This window comes from Heterocephalus glaber, unplaced genomic scaffold (assembly GCF_053883595.1).
Source record: "Heterocephalus glaber isolate CG9 unplaced genomic scaffold, H.glaber_assembly_v1.0 deba00001733, whole genome shotgun sequence".
NCBI classification, from domain to species: domain Eukaryota; kingdom Metazoa; phylum Chordata; class Mammalia; order Rodentia; family Bathyergidae; genus Heterocephalus; species Heterocephalus glaber.
This window is the reverse complement of record NW_028258444.1, coordinates 14,344,198-14,354,145: the sequence shown is the minus strand read 5'-3', so window position 1 is coordinate 14,354,145 and position 9,948 is coordinate 14,344,198. Positions and strand designations below refer to the sequence as shown.

The 9,948-nt window shown below is 41.3% G+C and overlaps 1 pseudogene; it reads right to left on the bottom strand.

Annotated features, from left to right (window-relative positions):
- Positions 1-556: 556 nt before the first annotated feature.
- LOC147821499 (serine/threonine-protein kinase Nek9 pseudogene) lies at positions 557-9,506 on the bottom strand (annotated as a pseudogene).
- Positions 9,507-9,948: the final 442 nt, after the last annotated feature.

Sequence of the window (9,948 nt, the reverse complement as noted above, 5' to 3'; positions counted from 1 at the left end):
TCTGTTAATGAGTTTTCTGCCTAATGTTAACAGTTTTAAGAGATGCTAAAGGGCTTGCTTGCTTCTCTGTAATAGATAACTGAGATTATTTTACTGTCTAGTCTTTGCTTAAATTAAGTACTTAAAGTGAATTTACTTTCAAATCACCTTGTTATTACTGAAAAGCCTTGCAAGTTTCAGAAATAAAGACATGAGGCTTTTCCCACCTGAAGTATATGTTCTTTTCTAGATGTACTGTGTTTACATCAATATACCACACAGTTTGGTACATAAATATGAGTTAATGAATAAGTTTTAATATGACTGATCTATGTATGGGGTGGCATAATTTTGTAATAATGTAAAGTTATGACTTTGTTGTAAATTGATTATATATGTTAATAATATAACCTTTGAATAAAACATTTTTAATTAGAGACAGTCTGTTGTAAAAAATATTCTTCAGAAAAAAAATGTAATACACAAGGATAATGTTAGAATCCATTTACAATAAGGCTTAGGATATTTATCTGTCTTAGTATAATTTGCAATAAAACCAAAGAATAAATCTAGTCAGACCACAGTAAAATGCACTAGTTTTATATGTAAATAGACTACTTTGCATCTGATAGCTTTTGCAGTTCTCAATGATCATTATACTATGTCTCATCTCATTTTCATCTTCTACCAACTATGTGTACCATCTCCAGCAGAGGGGAAAAAGAAAGGTACAGTGACCTGTGAAGGTCACCACGTCATTAAAGCCTAGGACCTGTACTTCATCTTAGTCACTTTCTCATCTTTGAGACACAATACTGAACACCCGCAACTTAAAGGAGAGGTTTGTTTTGGCTCATGGTTACACTCCCTGGTCTGCCGGCTCCCAGGCAAAAACTGCATAGTGGGAAGACCTGGGCAGTGGAAAGCTGCTCAGGTCATGGAAGCCAGAAAGCAGAGAGAGAAGGGAATAATCAGGGAGGCAGATACACCTTTCCATGTATGGCCCCACCTCACTGCACCAGGCCCTACCTCCCAACAGTGAACTCAGCTGCTGAACTCACCCTTGGATGAATCCACTGTTAAGTCCCGTTCCCCCGTGATTCAGCTGCCCTTCAAAAGGCCCCCTCTGAATGCATAATGGTTTTAGGGGACATTCTATACCCAGCCATGACAACTTCTAAGCCAGCAGTACTTTTGTGAAACATCATTTTTGCAATGCTTTGTTTTTATTTAGTTTAATGGCATATGGCTATTGCAAATTATTTTGGACATACTGCTTATGAAAATATTGTTTCATTTATTGAAGGCTTTGGAAGTACATCTTTTAAATTCAAAAATAATGAACATTTTGTATCACATTTTCAAATAACCTATTTGAAAATTTAAGCAAATCTATTATATCACATATGATAAATTTAGAATAGATGCCAATTGTCTTAATAAGTTAATGAATATTTGGCTGATTTTTCAACCTACATTCTGGAATAATAATTTGACATTACTTCTCTCTGTAATGAAAAGTATTCACTCATCAGTTTGTGTCTTGCCCATTGATTTCTTTTGAGAAAATATTATAAGCATGACTTTGATGCAATGATTTAAATATGGATAACACATAAGCAGAATGAATAGAAAATTTATGTTCAACATCATCACTTTGATTTAATAAGGGGAAGAATCTAATTTCAATCTGTCAAGAACAAAAAGGATGGAGATGTGCAAAAGCATTGGGCATTCAGGTGATGGGGTTCTAATATCAGTCCATTACATGCAAGAATTTTAAAAACTCTAAACAGCATTTTGCACAAAGCTGGTGCTCAATAATGCTGGCTGGTCAACTGATTTGATAACTCATTGATTTGACTGGTTTATTCCTTATCCATTTTTCTATTTGCTGCCTGGTGAATCCACCTCTTATCAACCAGTTTCCAGATTCTAGGTAGGCTTTTCCCTTGAAATCATTTTCTTGCAGTTTTCCGTTTCATTTTTTGAAATGTTCTGAAAAGGGTATTATGTATGAGCAGAAGAGTTGGCGAATTGTTACTGGAGTTCTTGTTATGACTGCTGTGAGAACAGCACAGATCCCAGTGCCTCAGTAGAAGGCAGAGCAGAGAAAGGCCAGAATCAGATTATTAGTGATGATACATTTGTCATCCAGGGGAGCTGGGCAGAAGTGATTTGCTCAGGGAAGTTGAAGTAACTGGTGTGGTCTCATATCTCTTACTCTGCTGGATCTCCAAACTCCTGGGTCCTTTTTATCTTACTGTGGTTCTGGGAAATCAAACCCAGAGCCACAGACTTGCAAAGCATGTGTCTTAACACTAAGCTGTACCCCCAGCCCTTGTTGGGTCCTATGGGCTTTGTAAATTCCTGCCAGTTTTCCAGCCTTCTATCCTTCAGCTTTCTATGTGGCAGAGGCTAGTCTGAGGTGGTAGCTCATTTTCTAAAACCATTCTCCATTCCCCACCACAAGATCAAGTTTTAATTTAATGTTAATTACTCTGATTTCATCTTTATACATTGTGTACATGTATCAAATTATTATATGTTAATCCATAAATTTGTACAATTGAAATAATAAGAATTTAACTTCCAAAGGTACTGTGCCAGCTAGTCATTATAAGAGCAATTAAAGCAATCTGTACCAATTAAAGCAATCTATGCACTAATCTTTTTTGTCCCTTTTTATGAGCATGTTTGTAATACATAATAGATACATGACGCATAGTAAATTGGTATATACATATATCAGATCTTGATCCTTTATATTTCCCCTTCCCCTCCCCTCCCTGCAGTTTCTGACCCCCTTCCCATATACACAATCTTCCTGTTTCATATCATCTTTTATTTTGCTCCTAAATTACTTATATTTTTTATTTTGCATATAAGAGAGCCATGCAATATTTAACTTTCTGTCTGATTTATTTTACTTAGAATTATGGTCTCAAGGAGCAACTGTTTTCCCATGAATGACTCAAATTTATTCTTCTTTATGGCTGAATAGTACTCCGTTGCATACATATACTACATTTTCTTTATCCATTCATCTGTTGATAGACATGTAGGCTGCTTCCAAGATTTAGCTATTATAAGTTGTGCTGCTATAAACATTGGTGTGCATCTATCACTGTAATATGATGTCCTTCATTCATTCAGGAAGATACCCAAAGGAGGTATAGCTGGATCAAGTAGAAACTTTATTTTTAGTTTTATGAGGAATCTCAGTACTGATTTCCATAATGGTTGTACTGGTTTGCATTTCCTTTTGCTCCACAACCTCACCAGTATTTGTTGTTTTTTGAGTTTGTGATGGTAGCCATTCTTTCTGGAGTAGATGGAATCTCAGTGTTGTTTTGATTTGCATTTCTCTAATGGCCAAAGATGCCAGGAGTGAATGAAGCTCTATAAGGGCGTTTAAGTTTTAGAAAATGTGTTTTAAATGAAAAAAATTAATCTATAATACCAGAATTATTAAAGACACATTTGAGTTGGAGATTTTTGGTGGAATTTACTCTCATTGTTATTTTATATAGATCTTTTTTCAATTTTCAAATATTTTTATTAAGTTAGAGAAAAAGCCACCTGAATTGATTTTGTTCTACTGTGTCCCACATCTGTAACTTTACATATTTACCAGCATTTATTAAATCTGAACCAAATTCCACCCCTATTGAATGATTTGATTTATCTTTGAGTTTTTTTTTTTCAATTTACTGATGAAGTAATCAAATTTTGGCAGTTGCTACAACCAAAAACTTCAACAATGTAGGTTTCAGACATGACTGTGACTCCTTGGGGATGGTGCTGCCTCTTAAGTTGCTAACTACAGCTTGGTTCAGAACAGCAGGTATCTAGGTCTTTTGATGAATGAAAAAGTGTACTGGAATAAAAGCTCACAATTGACTATGGACTGGTGCCATGTGTGGCCAAGTTCAGCTTGCACCTGACAGCCCTGTAAATGCCTATGATGCCATGTGGTTTAGTCAGGAGAATCTCAACAATTTAATATTCACCTTCCTTCTCTTCTCTGATATGAATGGAGAGTTATTAATGTGGAATTTGTACTAGCAAGACAGTAAAGGCAATTTCTGTGTTTGGCTGGCTGTGTGGCCCTGGGCAAGTCACAGAACCTTTCTAAGCTGCAGCCTTTATATCTGCATCATGTGGGTGATGTGTGAGATTCCTGGATAGGCTGTATCTTTAATATACTCCACATTTGTATAAAAATTTATAGCAATTTGGCTCTAAATCCCATTGTCATTTTTATTGCTGTAACTAGTAAATAATTCTGAAGGTTTTATTTTGAGGGGCTTTTCATGTAAGAAAAACCAAGCTTGTGGGTCTGGTTTATTTCACTTATCATTACGGTCTCAAGGTGCACCCATTTTCTTACAAATGACTAGTTTATCTCTTTTTTTTTTTGTTAAGAGTTTAAATGTTTATTTAAAAGAGAAATGCCAAACCATTCCACCCTCAGTCTTTCCAGCATCTGGCTAACAGTAAGCTACTTCTTTAGCAACAGCACTAGGAGTAACCCAAGTTATACTGTAACTCAAAAGCAAAACTACTAGAAAACTGAAAGCACCTACCACTTCATAAAGGAGAGAACCAGGACAAAACTTGGGGAGAATTAGCTACAGGAAACCATTCAAAGGCATTTCTGCTGCCTTGCCTCTCACTCTATCCAACGCACTGCTGCCACCTTTGAACTGGTTTCTGTTTGCATAGCCGTTTGGTGGAAAAAATATATGGTTGTCCCAGGCACAATTCAGGAAAGTGCAACTTGTCTCTAAGGCACAGAACTTAGATTCTCAGCCAGATTAACAGCAAACCTAGACCTCCCAAGGGAGCATGCTAGAGAAAACTAACTACAGATTTCCACTGCCAGGGAATGACTCCCCTCTGGAAGAAGAGCACAGCTCTTACCCCACTTTCTCACATTGTCACCACATAGTCTCAGCAATGTGGCCATGTCCCTCAGCTCCAGAGCAGAAGTGATCCTCATGACGAAAACCCAAAATAACCCTCCTGCTCAGGCCTGCTGAGATGGTGAGCATGAGGATACAGGAACATGAAAGGTCAGTTAGTCCTTATGAAAACCACAGTTGCATTTACATGATGAACTAAAACCACTGTTTGGGTTTACAGCAAAACCCCAGACCTTGTAACTTTAATTCAGGGTTGGCCCTTCCCTTATTTTAGGAAAAGGATTCAGTGATTACATTAGTACTATTGTACTATGCTTCTCAGAATTGAGAAAACAATGGGACATCAAAGATCCCATTAGACAGAGTTGCCCTTCCCCAGAGATGGTTTTTTTTGTTTTGTTTTTTTACCAGCACCAGCCTTTAACTATCAGTTTTAGGGAGATGGTAAAATTTCCCCTGGACAGGTCCTCCTGCAATATTAAACAGATTGGTTTGGGGAAAATGAAACAAAATTACTTAGCTCTTTAGATGGAGGAAGGATGAACTCATCAAAATAGCTCCTGTGACCCAAAGTACAGGAACATTTCATAAGGCTTTATGGGAATACAACACTCACATCCTTAAGGGAAACCATCAAACACTTGCCTAAAACTACCTATATGCAGTTTTATTCTTTACTGTTTCCCTTTGGGAAAGCTGGTTTGCTCTTGACTACAAGAACACAACAGAAGTCTGGAGCCAAATTCCTTTTACTTGGCAGGTTCTACCTGTTCTTTCTATTAGGCTTCCTGGACCCCCAGGGTTTCGTGGTGGCTTTGGGCCACTCAAGTAGGAAAGATGATACAGATTCACTGGTTATAACATGGCTTCAAAAAACACCAAAAGGAGAGAAATACTGACTAGACATACAGAGCCGGAGGGGCTGGGGCTATTGACGTTAAGATAAGAGCCATGACTCCCCAGAGCCATGATGGCACAAGAAGTCTTGCCAGGGCAGAAGACTTGGTGTCACAGCCAGGTAGAACCACTGAAGCAGGCACTCCTCCCCTCTCCATTTTGTCCTAAGGCTCTTGCCTAAGGCACCTGACCCAATTCTCTGAGACTCTCCTTCTTCAGAGACATTTTTCAGAGCTCAGAAATCCCACCCTGTACCTGGCACAGCCTGAAACCCAAGCTGTGCAATGAGGATGGCTCTGCCCTTTCTCTACTTCTCATTAAAGGCATTTCATCAACCTTCAGAGGAAAAGCAATCTAAACCTACTTTTCCTCCTAAAGCATTTAGCTGCATGATGTAACTGAACTTTCTGAAAACTCACCCTAGATTGATTCCACCAAATTTTCCTGGACTCAAGGCTCCTGAGAGGGCTCAGAATACTTTACCATTCTCCAGAGGACCTTGGGAAGGCCGTGCCTGATCCCAGCCTACTCCAGCTTTCCACTTTTCCCTCCCCATCCAGAGGTGCAATGCCTGGTGCTGAATTCTCGAGGCAGCTTAGAATCAATGGTGAAAATGATAAATGAGATAAGAGCTGCTACCAGCGCAATTAAAGTGAACACTGTGTCTCTTCTTCAAAGGTGGGATCAACAGATGAGGTACAGAGCTGCTGTTGCTATGGCAGTCACTGATGACAAAGCCAGGGCTACAGGGCCCTTCTATTCTCCAAAACAAGAAAATCACTCTAGATCCTATCTAAAAGGCATTGCCACTCTCCAAATGTACAAGGAAATTGCTTCAGAGCCTCTGCCTTATGCTCCTTGTCTGCAAGTGAACAAAGCCAGGAAAGTTGCTCTCTGCATTCAGTAAGTGTGCTGTGAAGCTCTTTGGATCCCGGTTTCCTGGGGCCTATGTAGGCTCAGGAGACTAGAGGCTGGATCGACAGGACTCTGTTCCCAGGAGGCACCAGGAGGAATCTGAATCTAGGTCAGGCTTTGTATCCATTTCCATCTCTTCCTTTGCTGTCTGAGTTCCTTTGGAATGCATCCCCACCTGCTGACCTCCTTCTAATTTCTTGTTCAGCTTCTGTAGTTGGGTAAAAATCTGGAGATTTTCTTGCTGTAGCTTCTGTTGTTCAGCCAGACACTTCAACACCAGACCCTGCAATCTCTCAACCTCCACCTGCAGAGTGCTACATGCACAGGCAGGAGGGGTCAGTGGTATTCCCTTCCCAGCACAGGGTACTTCAGGAGTCAGCAGGGGTGGCCAGGCTCCTGCAGGGGGCTGAGGCTCCACAAGCACTTTAGAGGCTACTTTGAGTCCTTGCAACTCTTCATAGGGCAGGGTATCTTTCTCGGATTCAGAAAATGCTCCACTTAGGGGAGATGAGCTATCTGGCATGGGAGTGAATTCTGCACTTTTCAGCTCCTTTCGAAGCCAGCCAGGACAGGAGCTGCTGGCCCCACAACTATTCCCCATGGGTTCTGTGGGACTGATGAAACCTTCCATTCCTCGGTCTGCTTCCACTGTTCCTCGAAAGCCTCCACTTGGATCAGGAGTTTCAGATTCCTGCTGACTGTCCTCCTTCTCACCACCACCACCACCTCCTGGGCTAGAACTCTGAACCACAGTTCCAACAGAGAGGCCGCTGCTATTAGAACGGATGGTCTTAGAATTCAGTACTTTCTCAACAATGAGAATGGTGTGCCAGCCACGGCAAGACAGATCTGGGACATGATGTAGAGATCCAAAAATAGGGCGAGGCCATGAGATACAGGTATCAGAGCCATGTGGTCTCTCAGTGGGGGTCATTGCCAGGCGGCCATTACCACCACTGCCCCAGGAAAAAATGTGGTTATCATCAGTGGCAGCAATGGTGAACTCATCACCGCAGGAGGCCCTGATGACTTGCTTCCCACCCAGGGGTCCTCTCAACAGGTTGATTCCCAGGCGCTTCTTATAATTCCCAACACCCAGCTGCCCACACTTACTGCAGCCAAATGTCAGCAACGGGCCTCGCTCATCAATAGCAGCTGTGTGAGTCTTGCCTGGGGCAATGGTACGGATTTTATAAAAGGACAACTGTTTGGCCAAGGTAAAAGAGGTTGTGTAGGGAACTTCGTGGTATGCTTCATGGTTGATAATTCCTGACATGCACTGATTCAGACCCAGTTTGTTGAACTCATTGAGTCCACAGGCCAGCACTTTGCCTGACTGGGTCAGCAGAAAGGTCCCATCAGAGCCACACTGAACTGCAACAATAATCAAAGCCTTGGGAACATCCACCCTCTGTGGTGTGTAATAATCCTCTTCTGAATCCAAACCCAGTCGTCCATGTTCGCCACAGCCCCAAGAATAGACTTTCTTGTTTCGTGTCAGGACCACCACGTGATTATCCCCACAGGAGACCTGCTCCACTGGATTGCTGAGGAAGAAGTTCAACTGCATGGGCTCTAGCACTTCAGAGCCAGCAATCTTGCCTACCCCTATGCAACCATAATAATCTGATCCAAAGGCATAGAGCTGACCCTCATCTGTTACACAGACCGTAAAATCTTCACCACACGACACCTGATGGATAGCTTTGCCTTGCAACTTTTCCACGTGCTTTGGTTGTCGATAGGAAGCTTTGTCTCCATGGCCCAGTTGACCATGTAGTTTGGTACCCCTTTGCATGCTCACTCAAGTGTACAGTTCCTTCTCCACTGTGACCACAGCAAAGTGGGTAATCCCTGCACACACCTGCCAAGAACTACAGCCACTCTTGATGACATCCAGTTTCTGGGGGGTGGATTTCCCACCACCCCAAACATAGACTTCACTGGTTCGTGATGTTACCACAGCAATGGGTGCTTCAGTGACAGCAATGGGTGCTTGACCTTGGTCTCTTTGTAGGTGCATTAAGCAGAGTGACTTTTGCCTCCATCTGTCTCCTGCGTTTCCTGAGAAGGGGGTGATCCAGGAGTTCATCTGCAGTGGGTCTCTGCTCAGGATTCTGGTTGAGGCACTCATGAACCATCTGGATCAACTCCAAAGAGTACTGGCTAGAATCAACTTCCATGGCCCGGATTCCTTGCATGATCTTCACACACAGGTTGAGTGGATTGTTAGCATCAAATGTTCTCTTTAGCGTAAGCAGTTCAAAAATGACACAGCCTACTGCCCAGATATCAGACTTGAAATTGTATTTTACTCCTTGGCAGAGCTCTGGAGACATATAATATGGGGTTCCCACAAGCGTCTCAGCCATGGAGTACTCAGAATTAAGTTTCTTTGCTAGACCATAATCTCCAAGTTTTATCAAGTTTGCCTTCGTCAGAAAAATATTTAATGTCTTTATATCTCTATGCAAGATTCCAGCTTTATGGATGCAGCTCACTGCTGAAACAATCTGAAAAAGGTACCACACCACCATCTCTTCCTCAAACAACTTGTCCTTCTGATGAAGGATTTTGTCATACAGTTTCCTTCCATTACAGTATTCTAGCTCAATCAGCAGTGTGGTATTATCCATGAAGTGATTGTAGTAGGCAATAATGTTGTCATGTTGCAGCAGGGCCACAATAACAATCTCATTCAAAGCGTCATGACGTTCTTTCTCAGACAGATGGGTCAAATCAACTTCCTTCCACACAACCAGTGAGTCATCTCGCCCAGCACTGACATGGTGGCAGCCGTGGGTCTCCAAGGACAGCCTGCGTATCCCTGGCGGCACTGGCTGTTCAGCGGCTCACTCACTTCAGATGCTGGCCCGAGGTTCCGCCAGCCCTGCAACCCAGAGAGGTTCCATGGTGGCCTAGTTTATCTTTTATGGCAGCATAGTACTCCATTGTGTAAAAATACCACAGGTACTAATAAAAAATTTTAAAAAAATTAGTAGAAAATAAAAAATAATTCTAAAGTTAGTATGATAGAGTAAATGAATAACTATTGTCAAGAAGTTGTGAAATTAATCAGTGAAAGGAAATTTGCCATATTAGATATTAAAATTTCTTATGTGGCAACTACAATCAAAATAGTATAAATATTGGCTCAGAAGTAAATGACCTGATGTATGATACAGAACAGAAAGCACAGAAATGGACTCAAATATTCTTTAAAATAAGA